The following is an 18,394-nucleotide window of genomic DNA, read 5'->3' as shown; positions in this document are numbered from 1 at the left end:
GCCAGTTTTCCCAGCACCATTTATTAAATAGGGAATCCTTTCCCATTTCTTGTTTTTGTCAGCTTTGTCAAAGATCAGATGGTTGTAGATGTGTGGTGTTATTTCTGAGGCCTCTGTTCTGTTCCATTGGTCTATATCTCTGTTTTGGTACCAGTCCCATGCTGTTTTGGTTACTGTAGCCTTGTAGTATAGTTTGAAGTCACGTACCATGATGCCTCCAGCTTTGTTCTTTTTGCTTAGGATTGTCTTGGCAATGCAGGCTCTTTTTTGGTTCCATATGAACTTTAAAGTAGTTTTTTCCTATTCTGTGAAGAAAGTCATTGGTATCTTGATGGGGATGGCATTGAATCTTAGTTATACTTGCACAATTACCTATCTACCTTAACACTATGTTCATCACACAGAGATTATCTGATGACCTTTTGTCCACTTCCCCTACCCTTTTACTAAATTTCAAGCAATAATAGCACTGTAATGGATGCTCTCAGGTCCCCCTAAATCCCTCCAGGACCAAAAAATTTATTCTCCCAGCTGCTAAGAGTGCTGTTGGCTGTCAGCCCTCTCCAGAAGTTTCCCTCTGCCAAAGAGGGCTGCTTTGCCCATGATTAAGCCCTCCCCCTTAAGGGCAGTTCATATCCATGACTAAAGGAGGATGTTGCCCCCAACCCCAACTCAGGACAATCCTGAGGGGGTCAACCCAGTTTCAGAGTTTCCTGTAGGGTCAGCCTAGGCCTTAGAAAGGACTTGATGGCAGTCCATCATCATCCTCTGCACAGTCCTGCTTCTCTCCCCCACAGGTGCTGATTCAGAGAATGTACCCTAACAAACTCCTGCATGTAAATCTCCACCTCAGAGTCTCTGCATCCCAGGATGTCAAGCAACTAGAACCATCAGTATCCATCAACTAAAAAACTACATATCTAAGGTTATTAAAGACACTTAGAGAGAGGGAAAATACTAGTTTTTTAAATTCAGAAATCTTGTAAATGGTACAAGCCTTCAAAAACCAGTAAAGAATATTACTTTGCTAGACAAACTAATGAAAACACACCAAAGCTATTTCAGTAAGTTCAATCAATATTTTCTAATATTCCACCTTTAATAGTTCTAAATGACCCCAAACCAATCTTAAGAATGAACACAAAAACTAGCTTTTACTCTACGTACTTACATTACCATTTTAAAACTATTTACCCTTCATGTGAGGCTACTAGATAATTTGGCTAATTTAAAAATACACACATAGGTTTTCAGGGGGAGGTGGGGATGGCTAATGGGTACAAAAAATAGAAAGAATAAATAAGACCTACTCTTCGATAGCATAGCAGGGTGATTACAGTCAATGATAACTTAATTATGCATTTTAAAATCAGAGTACAATCGGATTGTTTGTAACATGAAGGATGAATGCTTGAGGGATGGATACCCCATTATCTATTATGTGATTATTTTATATTACATGCCTGTATCAAAACAGCTCATGTGTCCCATAAACGCATACACCTACTATGTACCCACAAAAATTAAAAATAAAAAACTTAAAAATATAAACAGGCAAACAAATAAATACCAACAACCTGGAGAACAAGAAAAATAATCCTGTCACTCACTTGTTCTTTCAAAAACAAACCCTATTTAAAGATTTTTCAAGTCTAAATCTTCTGATTACAAAAGTAGAGAGTAAGGGAGAAAAGAGAAAGAAGGAGAGATTTTCCCCTTTACTTTAACACGTACTCATCTCTCTTTCAAAGACTACAGGCTAGTCTTTTTTAAGCTACATTAAAAAAAGAACATGTGCCGCATACTACATTTTTTTTTAAGAAAACTTACCAGAAAGGGATCCCGATCCAGACCCCAAAAGAGGGCTCTTGGATCTCGTGCAAGAATTCAAGGTGAGTCCATAGAGTAAAGTGAAAGTAAGTTTATTAAGAAAGTAAAGGAATAAAGAATGGCTACTCCATAGGCAGAGCAGCCCTGAGGGTGGCTGATTGACCATTTTTATGCTTATTTTTTGATTATATATTAAACAAAAGGTGGATTATTCATGAGTTTCCTGGGAAAGGCATAGGCAATTCCCAGAGCTGAGGGTTCCTCCCCTTTTCAGACCATATAGGGTAACTTTTTTTTTTTTCTTTTTGAGACAGAGTCTTGCTCTGTCACCCAGGCTGGAGTACAGTGGTATGATCTTGGCTCACTGCAATCTCCACCTCCCAAGTTCAAGCAATTCTCCAGCCTCAGCCTCCCAATGTTAAATATAGTGAACCCCAAGTTTCTCTTCAAAGAATCAGTATGTCAGTATGTTCAGCTCTCTTATTCTTTGATTCTCCATTTTAAAGTTTAGCTTCCTGGTTCTCTCGCCCACTTCCTTCTAGTTTCAGTAAATACTTTCCCACCAGTCCAAATCAGTAGTTCACATCTGTTCCCCTGGTCACCTGCTCTGTCCTAACTCATCCCGATCACCTGCTCTGACCTAAGTCACCTTTAGTTACCTGTTCCTAATCGTCCTTCCTGCCAAACTATTCACCCCACCACTCTGGCTCATGCCCCTGCCCTCTTTAAAATAGCCAATCATAATTAGTTTAGACTGTGCAGTCCAACCCTAGCCAATAGGGGAACGACACGGCAGCATAGAATACCTGCATCAGGAATAAGAACTCCTGCCCCTCCCCTGTCCAGGTGTGCTCTCACCATTGTTCCATCTGCGAGGGGCACCCTTTCTGCAGAAAGTAAAAGTTGCCCTGCTGAGAAAATTAAATTTATGTTCGAGTGCTATTTCTTTATGGCACTGGGGAACAAGCACTTTGCATTTCTAATACCAAGTAGTTGGGATTACGGGTATGCACCACACCTGTCTAATTTTTGCATTTTTAGTAGAGACAGGGTGGTGCCATGTTGGCCAGGCTGGTCTCGAACTCCAGACCTCAGGTGATCTATCTGGCTCAGCCTCCCAAAGTGCTCAGATTACAGGCATGAGCCACTGTGCCTGGCCATATAGGGTAACTTTCTGACATTGCCATGTCATTTGTAAACTGTCATGGTGCTGATGGGAGTGTAGCAGTGAGGACAACCAGAGGTCACTTTCATTGCCATCTTGGTTTTGGTGAGTTTTAGCTGGCTTTTTCACCTCAAACTGTTTTATCAGCAAGGTCTTTATAACCTATAACTTGTGCTGACCTCCTATCTTATCCTGTGACTTAGAATGCCTAACTTACTAGAAATGCAGCCCAGCAGGTCTCAGCCTTATTTTACCCAGCCCCTATTCAAAATGGAGTCACTCTGGTTCAAAGGCCTCTGATAAAACTGTTTCCATGGAACTAACTCACTTATTAAATATTACTCTGATATTTCCAAAGCAGTTATCTATTTTGGTGTAGCACAAAGAACACTAGACCAGGGGTATGAATTCCTGGGTCCCAGTGCTGGTGCTGGCATGAACTTGTGGCATCTAGTGATAAGAGTCCACTAAATTATTAATTAAAGGCATTGAATGGTTAGTTATGGAGTCCCAGATTCAAGCACAAGTTCTAGCACTTACTAGCCATGTAACCTTCAGCAGGACATTAAACCACTCTAAGCTTAATGCCTCATCTGTAAAATAGAGGTGATGATAATGGTGCCTACCTCATGGGACTGCAGGGGAGATTAAATGTGACACTGTGGGTAAGTGCTCAGTACAATCTTTTTTTTTTTTTTTTTTCTTTTGAGAAGGAGTCTCACTCTGTGGCCCAGGCTGGAGTGCATTAGTGTGATTTAGGCTCACGGCAACCTCTACCTCCCAGGTTCAAGTGATTCTCCTGCCTAAGCCTCCTGAGTAGCTGGGATTACAAGCACCCGCCACCATGCCCGGCTAATTTTTATGTTTTTAGTAGAGACGGGGTTTCACCATGTTGGCCAGGCTGGTCTCGAACTCCTGAACTCAGGTGATCCACCCACCTCAGCCTCCAAAAGTGCTGAGGTTACATGCATGAGCCACTGTGCCCAGCCCAGCACTGAGTCTTTCTCACTGCAAGTACTGATAAAAGTGAGCCATTACTATGAGCTATTTTTCCATCTGTGCCTACCAGAATCCAAGAGCTTTGGAGAGGACCGGTGCTTCACATATTTTTAAAAATAGTGAATATTAAAACTCTCTAAGGTGTCAATTCACTGCGTTTTATCAAATTTATATTCTGGATTTCCACAGAAGGTTTTGTTGGGGGGAAGAAAAGAGTGTTTAAGAAAGTTCTTCCCTTACCCATTACAACTTTTCAACATGCCTTTCAAGCTGTTATTGTTCTTTGGGGAGGAGTACAACAGGAGTACAAAGGTTATAATTGAGATTATGGGATTTAAGATTAAAAAAAAAAAAGAAACTTCTAAGAACATTAGACTAGATGATCTTATAGCTTAAGCCTTACCTTTCTGTGAGCCTATGGCCTCTCTGCAGGGTGGCTTTTCTCTTGCAGCAACCATTTACACACTAAAATAGAGAAGTGTGTCTTGACTGTTTCAGACATACCTTCTTTCTAACATATCACCAGCACTGTATCTGCAGGTACTTCTGCCACTGCTCACACATACAGTAACAATTGATGGCCTACAGTCCTTTGTAACAACTCTTCAGGGGACAAGATACAGCCAATCAAGGGTACCACTGCACAAAAGCATGTCACACTATTCTCTCCTGGTTTCCAAGTAGCAGTAATCCACTCTATCAGAACTGCCAACCTAGAGAAAAAACTGCCGTGCAGTTTTCAAACTAAGGAACAAGTAGCAAGGCAGGGAGTGGCGGGTGCTGCTGGAACTGATGAAGTGGGGACCAAAGAGAATGTCTTTGTGATTGGAACTTGAGAACTTCAATCTACCCCTACCTGTTAGGCCAGCCCAACTGAAGAAACAAAATTTAGGCTCTAAAGTAGCAGAAAACATTTTTTGAGATAAAGACTCTGTTATTAAACCTAAATATTCTCATGGTTCTCCTTCTTTAACATGTTGCATGTGTACATCCACATTAACAGTCAAGTCAAATACTGAATCCCCACTTTCCCATTTCCAGATCCAATCATGGTAGGCATATTCTTCAGTCCTGGGTAACTGAGATTTCTCACTCCTCAGGTCTCAGCCTAGATGTCTCCACTACTAGGAAGAATTCCTAGAAGAACTTGTCTTTTTGTTCCTCAAGACTACAAACTCCGTGAAAGCAAGGTCTACATTTTGTTCACTGCTACATCCCCAATGCCTTACACAATGAGTATCACATAATAGTCTGTATCAGTCAGAGTTCTCCAGACAGACAGATAGACAAGAGCGTACGTACTAGGGGAATTAGCTCACGCAATTATGGAGGCCAAGAAGTCCCACAGGAACCCATCTGCAAACTGGAGACACTGGATGCCAGTAGTGTGGCTCAGTCCAAGTCCGAAAGCCTCACAACCAGGAAAGCCAATGTTAATTCTTAGTCTAAGGCCAAAGGCCTGAGAACCTAGAGTGGGGTAGTGGGGGCTGCTGGTATAAATACTGGAGTCCAAAGGCTGGAGAGCCTGGAGTTTGATGCCAAAGGGCAGGAAAAGAAGAGTGTCTCAGCTTCAGGGGGGGGGGGTGGGGGGGGCAGAGAGAGAGAGAGAGAGAAAGGAAATCACCTTTTCTCTGCCTTTTCTGTCTATCTGGGCCTCCAGGCAGATTGGATGTTCCATATCCACACTCAGGGCGGATCTACCCCACTGGTCTGTCCACCTACCCACATACTGATCTCCTCTGGGAACACCGCACAGACATACCCAGAAGTGACACTTCACTAACTAACTAGATAGCTCTTAATCCAGTCAAGTTGACACTTATAATTAACCATCACATAGGCCCTTAAGAAATATTTGTTGAGTGAATAAAGTTTCTCATCCAAAAGCATAATAAACAGCACAACAGCATTCAGGCATTCACCTTTCCCTGAAGGTGAGACATTTTTCAAAGCAGGTTTCTTTTTCAATTTTTTTAATAGGGAAATTTTAATTCAAAATAATTCTTATAATCAACTAGTTACATCCTCTGTTCTTTGTTAAGGGCAGGAGGAGCGATATAGGTAGGTTATTCTGAAAACTAAGAAGGATAAGGAAATATCTTGCCTTGGAAATGTTAGTCAATCTTATTAGCAATATGGGTGGGTATGAATTTAACTTGTATGTTCTGCCTCAAAGCTACTAACCTTTCTATGGCTTAATTATCACAATATCAAAAAAAGATTAAACTGCAAAAAGTCATTGCCTTTACTTTTCACTCCACATTATCAATACATAGAAATATTAATGCATGCTATCCAGACCTTTCTGGGAAACCAACTGGTCTTTGGGGAAATGCAAAAATAGTGAGGGCAGTGAGGATTTCCACACTTCTTGTTTTTAGACAGAGTCCAACTGTGTTGGCCATGCTGGAGTGCAGTGGCACGATCACAGCTCACTGCAGCTTTACCCTCCAGGGCTCAAGTGGTCCTCCCACCTCAGCCTCTCCAAGTAGCTTTACAGTTGCACACTACCACACCTGGCTAATTTTGTATTTTTTATAGATACGGCGTCTCCCTATGTTACCCAGGCTGGTCTCAAAATCCTGGGCTCAACCTCCCAACTTCCACACCTCTGAACCTGCAGAGCAGGGCTGTATTAAGATGACAGCTCAGAGAACTCGTTCCAGGGGCAAGATTAAGTCAAGCTGAGCCAGCTTCCATTGATTTCCTTTTCTCAATACCATGGTAGTAGAGGGGAAAGGCCACACAGCCAGACATTGCAACTACCACTTAAACCCATAAGCCCTAAGAATCCTATTTCCAAGTACAAAGCACTAAACAGCATCACAGGGTCTAAGGTCTCAGTCTGTGAGGGACAGGCCATATTTCAGGTCCCCATATTCACATTCCCTCCATTTGATCTTAAACACTGGCACCTGGGAAGCTCTAAGCAGGAAAAGGAGAAATTAAATAATTACAAAGTTGGACTGTTTGGTGAGGTTAATCAGAATCCCTGTATCTTAGACCCAAAGTGTTGAAAACATTGATTTTTTTGATATATGGTCATAAGCTGCACCTCCAAGTTTGGGCAGCTATGTCTCACTGTAAGTGAGGCCAGACCGGGGTGAATGGGTTAAGGTAAGTGAAAAACAATGTGACATAGTGAAAACAATCAGAGCTTGAAAACTAGAAACATAATACTTACTCTGCTCCCAACCAGCTATACAAACTTGGACAGTTACTTCACTACTCCGTGTCTCACTTTATCTTCAAAATATGGAGCTTTAGTAAATGATTTTGTCCCATCTCCTCCAGTTTCTAAATCTTAGAATTCTACAAATCCCACCACATCACTATTGAAAATTAACTAAATGAGTACTCATGGAGTACCATGTGCTTATTACCTAAGCACTTTGGTTCAGTGCAATTTGAGCCATGACACTTGCCCTAGATCATCTATCACATTAGTAAAGACGCATCAAAATTTTCACAATGGGTGCCTTGAAACACCCTAGAGTATTCCACTACAGAAGAAGTAATAAATAGACACAATCTGTTGAAAGGCAATTTTGCAAACATACCAGAAGTCTTTTTGAAGCCACAATCTTTGATCCATTTAGTTGTAGAAATGTTTGTAGTTATAAAAAATTGGAAGGAAACAATATGTCCGCTACAGACTAAATAACAAATTAAATTGTTTGTATTCATTATAATGGTGACTTAGAATATTTAACAACAGGCAAATGCTCACACTATAATATTATGCAAAAAATGCAAGATGCAAAATTATATACATGGCATGACAATAATTATGTATAATATGTATATGTATAATGCCCTATATTATGAAAGATATATGTATGATATTTACAAATAAGTTTAGGAACACAGATAATCTGTGAATAGTAGTTATCTCCAGGTGTATTGTATTTTGTTCTTTGGTGTCTCCATATTCCAAATTCTCTATTATAGTATGCAATAATTATAATTAAAGAATTTTTTCATATATATACAGGACTGCAGGATACAAAACAATGAAGGCTTTAGCTTTTTTATGCCTATTAAATGCATTAGGAGTTCAGGGAGCCATCACTATGGACTGAGGGGGAGCTAAGCATAGAGTTTTGGAGGGGGTTCACTTGACAGGATGTTTATCACACAAGGAGAATTTAGGTTTATAGTACAGTGCTTAAGAGCACAGACTCTAGAGCTGGATTTCCTAGGTTCAAATCTTAGCCCTGCCACACCTGCTGGATGAGGTTAGGCAAGTCACTCCAACTCTGTGCCTCAGTTTTCTCATCTACAAATTGGGGTAACTTGGCCGGGTGCGGTGGCTCAAGCGTGTAATCCCAGCACTTTGGGAGGCTGAGATGGGTGGATCACAAGGTCAGGAGATTGAGACCATCCTGGCTAACGTGGTGAAACCCCGTCTCTACTAAAAAATACAAAAAACTAGCCGGGCGAGGTGGTGGGCACCTGTAGTCCCAGCTACTCAGGAGGCTAAGGCAGGAGAATGGTGTAAACCCAGGAGGCGGAGCTTGCAGTCAGCAGAGATCCGGCCACTGCACTCCAGCCTGGGTGACACAGCGAGACTCCATCTCAAAAAAAAAAAAAAAAAAATTGGGGTACCAGTTCTTTCCTCATGGAGTTATTGTAAGAGCTAAACAAATTCATATAGGAAAGAGTTTCAGGACAGTGCCTATTGCTACATAGTAGCAATACATAAGTGCTAGCATAATTATTAGAAGGGCATTTTAGGCAACATAATAACAATAGTAGTTCACCCTTTTGCTAAATTCTTACTATGTGTCAGATACATTACACAACTCACACCTCAGAAGTATATGAAGGATGGACTAGCATTATGCCCAATTTATAGATGAGAAATCTAAGGCACAGAGAGGTTGGTTTCCTAAGGTAAGTGGCTGAACCAGCATTTGATGGCAAGCAAATCTGCTCCAGTGCCCATGCTCTTAACCATGGTGCCATGCTGTAGGGAACGGAAAACAATACTGCCCCTGGGCAGACAACTGCCTTTTGAGGAGCAGGAACTGCCACTGACAGAGTGCATGGAACCGAGTAATGACAGCCAGGCAAGGGAGTCAGGGCCTAGTTCATGAGGCAAATGGGAGCTCATAAAGAATTCTGAACAAAGTCACTATAGAACAAAAGAGGGATGTAAGGAAATGAGTCTGGCAGATAAACATGGGATAAGTTGGCATGAGGCAAAAGAGGCCGTTGAGAGAGAGAGAAAATACTGCAGGCAAAGCAGGTAGTACGGTGATGAGGGACTAAGCCAGGTGATAGCAAAGAGTTGGACAAATCAAAACTACTTTGAAGGGAAAATTAAGAGAGCTTACAAATACTTAAAACTGGGAATAAAAAAAGAGGAGGGATGTGGAGGGGACAAGTCACATCTCACCAAGGACTGGACAAAAACATGTTTCCTTGTATTTTGATTTCCTTAAATGTTGTTTTGTGCAATTACTTATTTTTAAAGCACTGTTTAAAAACCTAACCAAGAGCGGCACAAAACAAAGCACCACACACACAACACTGTGTTGTAGAAAAAATTGGGTTCTTGTCACACAACCAGGAAAAGTTAGCCACACATATACTTTGAAGGGTGAAGGGGAACAGAATTTATTGGGCAAAAAAGAAAACCTCTCAACAAAGTGAGAGAGGTTCTTTTTCACAGGAAAGGAGAGGCCAGGCTCCCCCCTCCCCACTGCAAATGGTGTGAACTTCCCAAGGCTCCACCCCATCCTCCCAGTGCACATGCCAGTCAGAGATTCTCCGAGGATACCTTTTCACTTGGCTGTCTCAATTGTACTCTGTATAAGCAATGCTTGGTGACTGAAAAGGTGTACTCTAGTAAGTGACAAAAGTAATTAGCAAGGAATCATGGAGCATAAACATCTATTGTGAAAAGGAGCAACTTTTTACAAAATCAAGATAAAAGAACCCACTGATGGCTACTACCAACAGAGCCCAGGTCTGATAACATCTCGCAGCAAAAAGGCAAGCTGATTTACCCCTTGTTTTAAAGAGGCAGCCAGAGCTTGCCAACAAAAATATGTGATTGATCTAATTAGCTCACTGAACTGAGGAAAACAGTGTGCCAAAATCATGTGTACTCACAGATTACTCCTTCCAGGACAAAGCAGTATTGCATAAAAGCCTACCCTTCAACCTAAACATTCACACTCATTAAAAGGGATGAAACCCAGCGGTACTCAGCATGCAGGAGCTTAATGAACATTATTGGATGGTGATGACACAGACATGAGTCTCAAAAGAATGAGCTCTTTTGATGGAAAAGAGAAAGAAACATAAAGGACTGTAAAAATGTATATGCAGTGGCTAAACTCCAATTACCAGCTTAGGCCAGGCAATTTTACTATGTTATGCCTGCATTAACATTCCCACTCTCAACTTAATGCTTTATTAACCTAACTGATAATGTCCCTCTTCACTCAGGGTTATTAGCAAATACAAGTCTGTTGAGATTGGCAAACCAACTCATTCATTCAACAAATATTCCTGGGTACTTACCATCACAGGTAACAAATAATGATCTCTAACTAGTCTTTTTGTTACTAATGCGAGAGAGGGTCTAAAAACCAGTGTAGTATCTCTTAAAAAAATCCTCAGTGGGAAGAGATGAACACCCTAGAGAAAAGTAACAACACTAGCTTCATCAAGTAGTCTGCTGATGACTCACTGGTTAGCTTTAGTGGGTACGTACATACTTAAAAAGCACAAGAATATTATTCTATTGTGTCTCACTCATGGACTGGAGCCAAAGTCAAGATAAGGAAAATTTTTATGTAGTTGTTTATCCAAATTGTCTTGTCTGTTCTACCTTCAACATCACTGCCTGGGGGGAACATTGGGCCAGGAAGCCATAGACGTTCATGCTCCTGGAGCCCTGAGAAGTCTGGGAATAACCTAAGCAGCAAAGCAGCCTGCCCGACTCAGGAGAGCAAAACACACCCAGAAAACACAACGGGAGCAGAACAAAGATTTGGCCATATAAGCTGACTGTTAATATTTTTTATTTTCTAAACTTATTTTTACCACTAGGATCTTATATAAAAAAACTATCCGTTCATGTCTGACATGTCTGAAGTCAGGATAGTTTATTACACCCCATTTTACTGCTGTAGAGTATTCTGAACACCTTTGGGCCTAAAAACGAATCACTTTATATTGAATAAGCACCATTTAATGAGAAATTTTTCACAGGAAGATAAAATGTCGATTTTACCGTTCTATGAAATGTATACTTACTTATATTTAAGTATTTGAAAAGCTAAAACTAGGTAGAACTAAGGTATAAAATGAAAGGATCAAACTTAAAAAAAAATTTTAAGGTATTTCTGGATACTCTGCTTTTGGAAGCACTGTTTTCTCTAACAAGAGATCCTCTTCCTAAGTTGGCTGCAGGCTAGTCTTGGTCGGCTACTCTATTTTATTAGCAATACAGCTCTGTGGGATGGAACTACAGAAATCCTATTGCAATTGGGATGATGGCTTGTAGCTTAAGAGAAAATACCATTTAAGGTACATAATGAGGTTTTTAAAATGACACATATGTTCCTACTTTAAATATTTAATCATGAAACTTAAAAAAGCAAATTTATTTGCCAATATTTTCACATAGGCCAAGGCTATTTCTTTAAGTACAGGTCTACTGATTGAAGTTCAAAGTTGTCTTTCTTACATAAACCTAATTTCCCATTTAGGTTACTTGAAGTTGAGAAAAACGTCAGTATGAATCAATTCAGCGTAGAATCTTTCCATATTTTAAACATCTTTCCCAACCATTTAGAGTTCTCTCTTCCACATCCAATTTGACACCAATATCTTATGGCAATTTGCCTTTAGTCTTTCCAAAGAATTCAACTTCATCAAAATAAACAATTTCCTTTTCACACACATATTTCATCAGTATACATGTTATTTAATGAAACTATATAATTACCATAAAAATGCACACAACTCAACACTGGGAGGAAAAGTTTGGAACCTTGAGCACATACCAGAAATAGCCTACCAGAAAGGGCACTCAGCAGGGAGTAGGCATTAGTCAATATACTTTCCAGAGAGAATGGAAAGCACTGGTAAACCGGGGAACTACATAGATTGGTTAAGAGAACGTCCAGAGTATTTTTTTTTTTTTTTTTTTTTTGAGACAGAGTCTCCCTCTGTTGCCCAGGCTGGAGTGCAATGGTGCGATCTCAGCTCACCGCAGCCTCCACCTCCCAGGTTCAACCTTTTCTCCCACCCCAGCCTTCCTAGTAGCTGGGATTACAGGCACCCACCATCATGCTCGGCTAATTTTTTATTTTCACCATGTTGGCCAGGCCAGTCTTGAACTCCTGACCTCAGATAATCCACCCACCTTGGCCTCCCAAAGTGCTGGGATTACAGGCGTGAGCCACTGCACCCAGCCACATCTACCGTACTATAAAAAGAAGTCAGTTGTATTCTCAAAAGCTAGCCTCTAATTTAAAACAGTAACTTTAATCAAGGTTATTCTTGCTTAAAGAAAGTATCGGTTAAGTCTCTCAGAGAGGGAATATCTGTGGCTTTCTGCCATATCCTTTGTGGGAGAAGTGCTACAGAGCCATTGTTTTTGAAAAAGGAAGCATATACTGCTATCTATATAGCCTAAGGTTATCCCCAGAGTTTAATTTGCAATATTTACACTGGACAATAATCCCTAATAGAAAGGCTGGTAGAAAAAATATTGGCCTTGAGCAGCGCACTTACAAGAAAATTGACAAAGAGATTTGCAAATTTATATTCTCCCTTCCAACCTCACCTAAAGACACTGCTCCATACCTATGTAAAACCATTACAAATTGGCAGCCAGAATACTGAATCCAGCCCACCGGTTTATGTTTTATTTCATTTGGAGACCTTTGAATACAACATTCATGCTCTAGTTCGTCATAGAACCCGTCATATTCTATGGTCTCACATCCGCCTGATCCCAGTGTGCATGCCACTGAGTCAGCCAGATACACAGTTCCACCATAACTTGACTCTGCATAGAAAGTTTGGTTAGCTTCCGGCAACACCAGAAGTGTTCTTAGAGAGGAGGTATGCGCTTTGGTAGAAGTACCCAACCACATCTCTAAAGAAAGACTAGAGAGCTCACTTACCATGGAGAAACAGTAATGGCTCAAGGTAACTATTCAAAAACTTTAGCATTCCTAAGAACCATGTGGGAATCTTTCTGAAATGCAATTCCTAGGGCCCTATCCCTTCAGATTCTGATTCGGAAGGTCTGGGAATGGAAATCCAGGAATCTGCATTTTATAAAGCACTTCAGGTGACAGGACAAATGCAAGAGGTGAAATAAAAATGTTAACAGCTATGAGCAGTTACCAAGGCCCTATACCAAGCCCTTTACATGTAACAACTTAATCCTGGAACAATGCTATGAGATACCTACTATTATTATTATCTTCATTTTACAACTGAAGAAGCTGATGAAAGAAGAGATTAAGAAACATGCCTGTGCTTATACAACTAGCAAGGGGAAGGGCCAGGATGAAAAACCAGGCCATCAGTTCAAAGAGTTCACCCTCAACCATCTCCTTATACTCCACTACTACTACGGTCAAAGGGAATGTGCTCAACATGAAATACAAACCCCTCAAAGTTTGCTGCTTCTGACTCAGTCAAAGCCATTTATCCTTCACCCATGAATCCCCACTGTCACATTCACCACCATCCTTCCTGGTCAGGATGAAGAGTTCTTTTACATGTTACAATTACAGAAATTGTGGAAGAATTGGCAAAAGAGGCTCTGACCGGGATGAATGCCAAGACTCAGATGCCCCCATTCTGAAGCAGGATTGCAACATTTCAGAAAAGCTCTGACAGCCTGAAAGAAAAGAGAGCTATGCCATTCTCCAACTAAAGATATGAGAAAGGAAAAAACAATAGTCTAGTTGTTAACAAAGCAAAGGATATTCCAACCCAATTCCTAACACAGTTACCTCAAGCTGCAAAATTATGACCAATGTTAGAGGGTCTCTAAGGGATGAGTCAAACGTTCATACCAGCTAGGAAAAGAGTTCTTAGACTTGACACCAAAAGCACAATCCGTAAAAGGAAAAATTGATGAAAATCATCAAAATTTAAAACTTTTGCTCTATGAAAGCCCACGTGAAGATGAAAAGGTAAACTACAGACTGGCAGAAAATATCTGCAAACCATATACTTGAAAAAGGACTAGTGTCTAAAATATTAAACTCTCAAAACTCAACAGTAAAAAATTAGAAAAGGGGCAAAAGACATGAACAGACATTATTCTGAGGAAATACAGAAGGCAAATAAGTACATGAAAAATGTTCAACATTACTAGCTATTAGGGAAATGCAAATTAAAACCACAAAGATATATTACTGCATATCTATCAGAATGACTTAAATTAAAAATAGTGAAAATAGTAAACATCAGAAAAGATGCAGAGATACTAGATCACTTGCTGGTAAGAATATAAAATGGTATAGTCACTCTGGAAAACATCTGGCAGTTTCTTAACCAAACATGGGCCGGGGACAATGGCTCACACCTGTGATCCCAGCACTTTGGGAGGCTGAGGAGGGAAGATCACATAAACGCAGGAGTTCAAGGCCAGCCTGGGCAAAATGGTGAAACTCTGTCTCTACCAAAAAAATAAAAATAAAAATAATTAGCTGGGTATAGTGGTGACCACCTGTAGTCCTAGCTATTCAGGAGACTGAAGTGGGAGGATCACTTCAGACTGGGAAGTCAAAGCTGCAGTGAGCCGTGTTCATGCCACTGTACTCCAGCCTGGGCAACACAGTAAGACACTGTCAAAAAACAACAAAAAAATAAAAAAGCAAACATGTAACTACTGTTCAACCCAGCAACTGACCTGCTGGGCATTAACCCCAGAGAAATGAAAACTTACGTTAACACAAAAACCCATACACAAATGTTCATAGTAGTTTTATTTCTAAGAGCCAAAAACCAGAATCAGCTCAGATGTCCTTTAATAGGTAACTGGTTAAACAAACTGTGGTACATCCATACCATGAAATATCACTCAGCAATAAAAAGTAATGAACTATTGATACCAACAACAGCTTGAATGACTCTCCAGGAAATTATGCTAAGTGAAAAAAGCCAATCTCAAATAGTTTCATGCTGTATGATTCCACCTATATAACATTTTTTAACGATAAAATTTTAGAAATGGAGGATAGATTTGTGGTTGCTAGGGATGATGTATGGGAAGATGGGGGGAGTGAGGGCAGGAGGGAAGTGGTGTGATTGTAAGAGGGCAACAGAAGGAATCCACATGGTGCTGGAACTATTCAGTATGTTGACTTTGGTGGTAGATACACAAACCTACACAGATGGCAAACTTTATAGAATGTAATGCGGGCACACACAAAGAGTACAAGTAAAACTAAGGAAGATGTGTGAACTGTATCAATGTCAATAGCCTGGTTATGATACTATACTATAGTTTTGTAAAATGTTACCATTGGGGGAAACTGGGCAAAGTGTAGGAAGGATCTCTCTGTATAATTATTACAACAGCACGTGAATCTACAATTATTTCAATAAAAATTTTTATTGGGGGAAAAAAATTCACGTTCTTAAGTGTGAACTCAGACAGTGCATTCTTTCACTGGGAATATACAATGGCCCACTCTTTCCAAAAAGCATTTCGCAATGCTACCAAAAGTGAGAAACTCACATAACCTTTTATCCAACAATTCCATTTTTAGGGTATTAATTGTTATGAATAAATTATAATATGTTGAAAATTAAGGGACAAAAGCATTTATTTCAGTAATGGCTTTTATACTTAAAGACTAGAAACAACTAAATGTGGTACATACACCCTACGAAGTTCTACCTAGTCATCAAAATAATCTTTTGGAATTAAACAGTGAACCTGGAATGATGGTCAAGATATATTCAGTTGTTCCACAAATACTTATTCAATTCCTTCTACAGACCAGGCACTGTTCTTGCACTAGGAACTTTACCAAATGCCAAATAAGGTCTGATCCCAATGTTTCATTGAACTGTACAGTCTGAATGACTGTTAGTCAGTAAAAAGGTGAGAAAGGATTAAACACATATTTCTGTGTGTGTAGCTACAAATATACACATAAATATGGACACATATATATATGAACATACATATACACATATATATGTACATACAGTGTAAATTCCAGAAGGACATAACTGGAAATGTCAATAATGTTTCCTCCTGGAAGGTGGGATTGTGTGTGTTTAGTTTTGTTTATCTGTATATTCTAAATTTCTATAATTAATAAGTATAATTAGATTTTTTTTAATTATTGGAGGAAAAAAGGCTGGTCCCCAGAGAGTGCCATTTTATGACATATTTGGCATTAAATAGGTTTATTTAACCAATCTGCTCATGGCTGGATATTTAGTTTCCTTTTAGGTTTTCAGTGTCATAAACACTGTGCAAGGAACTTCTTTTTTTTCTTTGAGACAGGGTCTTGCTCTGTTGCCCAGGCTGGAGTACAGTGGCGAAATCACAGTCACTGCAGCCTTGACTTCCGGGGCTCAAGCAATCCTCTCCACCTGAGCCTTCCCCATAGCTGGGACTACAGGTGTGCACCGCCACACCCAGCTATTTTTTTACTTTTTGTAGAGATATCGTCTCCTTACGTTGCCCAGGCTGGTCTTGAACTCCTGGGCTCAAGTGATCTTCCTGCCTCAGCCTCCCAAAGTGCTAGAATTACAGGTGCGAGCCACTACGTCCAGCCTAGGAACATTCTCTTAACTATGCATTTGAACATAGCCATGATTTTGTCCTTCAGTTAGAATCCCAGAAGTGGAAACATCAGCTCAAAGAGTATGAATATCTGAAGGCTTTTGATGTGAACAGGCTCCTCGTAAGTTGTATGCTTTATACTCCAATAACTAGTGATCCATTTTCTCCAGGCTCACTCATGCTGCTAATCAACAATGAGGATTAACTTGTTCTTGGATTCTCTAGAATTTCCCTTTTGGGGGAAAAATTATTTTAACAGCAGACAAATACACTATAATTACTTGGTTGTCAGTTAAATTTGAAAATATAATTTGTCAATTTTACTTTCATTGCAGAATTTTGACAGACCCGCAAAGATAAACAGAAAATCATTTCTGTAGAACTCTACATTTAATTCAATGATCTTTACTTAGATAATCATTGTGGATTCATATCTGACATCTCTAAATCATTAGCTTACAGAGATCAGCCTCCCCAACAAGACCTCCCAAGCTAAGGACAGAGGTGGCCTTTTTATAGTAACTACCTCACAGGAGCAATATGGGGAAAGGTGACACAACAGAAGCTCCATGTGCCTCCATGGACATATTAAACGGTTCCCAAATGTTGTTTACTATTAGTGTTTCTATTATAAGTAACAAACCTTTAACATAACATAGTGAGAACTTAAATAGCAGCTATTTCAATCCTCTTTTCATTTTACAGATGAGAAAACTGGAGTTTGCAAAGGTGGGCCTAGAATTCAGGTTTCCTTAATGCCAGTCTGATACTCTTTATCTAACATTATTTTGTCTTTTGGTAAGTTTTCTATGGATAGACTGAAAGCTAGAGACACCTTAATTCTCACAATTACACTTAATCAGAGCAATCTGCAATTTGAGATTTAAGTCTACATGCTCAAAATATACTTCGTTTACAGATATCCGCCTGGTTAATAATAATTCTCTAAAGCAGATATTTTAAGTTGCAGGCTAAAAGTAAATGGGTTTATATCTGCCTTAGAAGATGATGAATGATTGATTACAAATCTCTACTCTGATACAGGGTTTCTGATTGCATTAGACACAGGGCCTGAAGACTAATTAAAAATGTTCATATATTCATCACCGTTAATTGTGCATAATCCACTGCTGAAAGTACCAGTGCAGCACCTTCTCTAAAATGACAGAGGAAACAGATGAATTTTCACTCAGAACTCCCAGAGGCTATCTGTCTTGATTTCAGGGTAAGTGGGCTTTCCCTAATAACCTAAATCACAAACAGAATGACAGTTAAAAAACCCTAGACCAAATTTTACTATTCTATCTGAGAAGGGGCTGGCTAGGCCTGGTCACATGTTATATGATCAATAAATAATTACAGATGGATTGGTAAACAGATCTACAGGCATATTCTACAAATTTTCAAAACTAATTTTTCTAGATGCCTACATAATTGGAAGTCACAATTATGTGTTACAATAAGCCAAAGGAAATATATCGTGTTTGTTTGTTTGTTTGTTTTGAGACAGGGCCTCGCTCTGCTTCCTAGGCTGGAGTGCAGTGGCATGATCATAACTCACTGCAGCCTCAACCTCCTGAACTCAAGCAATCCTCCTGCCTAGGCGC

The 18,394-nt window shown here is 39.8% G+C and overlaps 1 protein-coding gene across 2 annotated transcripts in view; it reads right to left on the bottom strand.

The window, feature by feature from the left end:
- The window catches only part of FHIP1A (FHF complex subunit HOOK interacting protein 1A), a 264,702-nt gene that overhangs the window by 120,716 nt on the left and 125,592 nt on the right, over positions 1-18,394 (bottom strand). The gene's annotated exons all lie outside the window — the stretch shown is intronic.

The sequence above is a fragment of the Chlorocebus sabaeus genome, chromosome 7, assembly GCF_047675955.1.
Source record: "Chlorocebus sabaeus isolate Y175 chromosome 7, mChlSab1.0.hap1, whole genome shotgun sequence".
Classification (NCBI taxonomy): Eukaryota; Metazoa; Chordata; class Mammalia; order Primates; family Cercopithecidae; genus Chlorocebus; species Chlorocebus sabaeus.
This window is presented reverse-complemented; position numbering and strand designations above follow the sequence as displayed.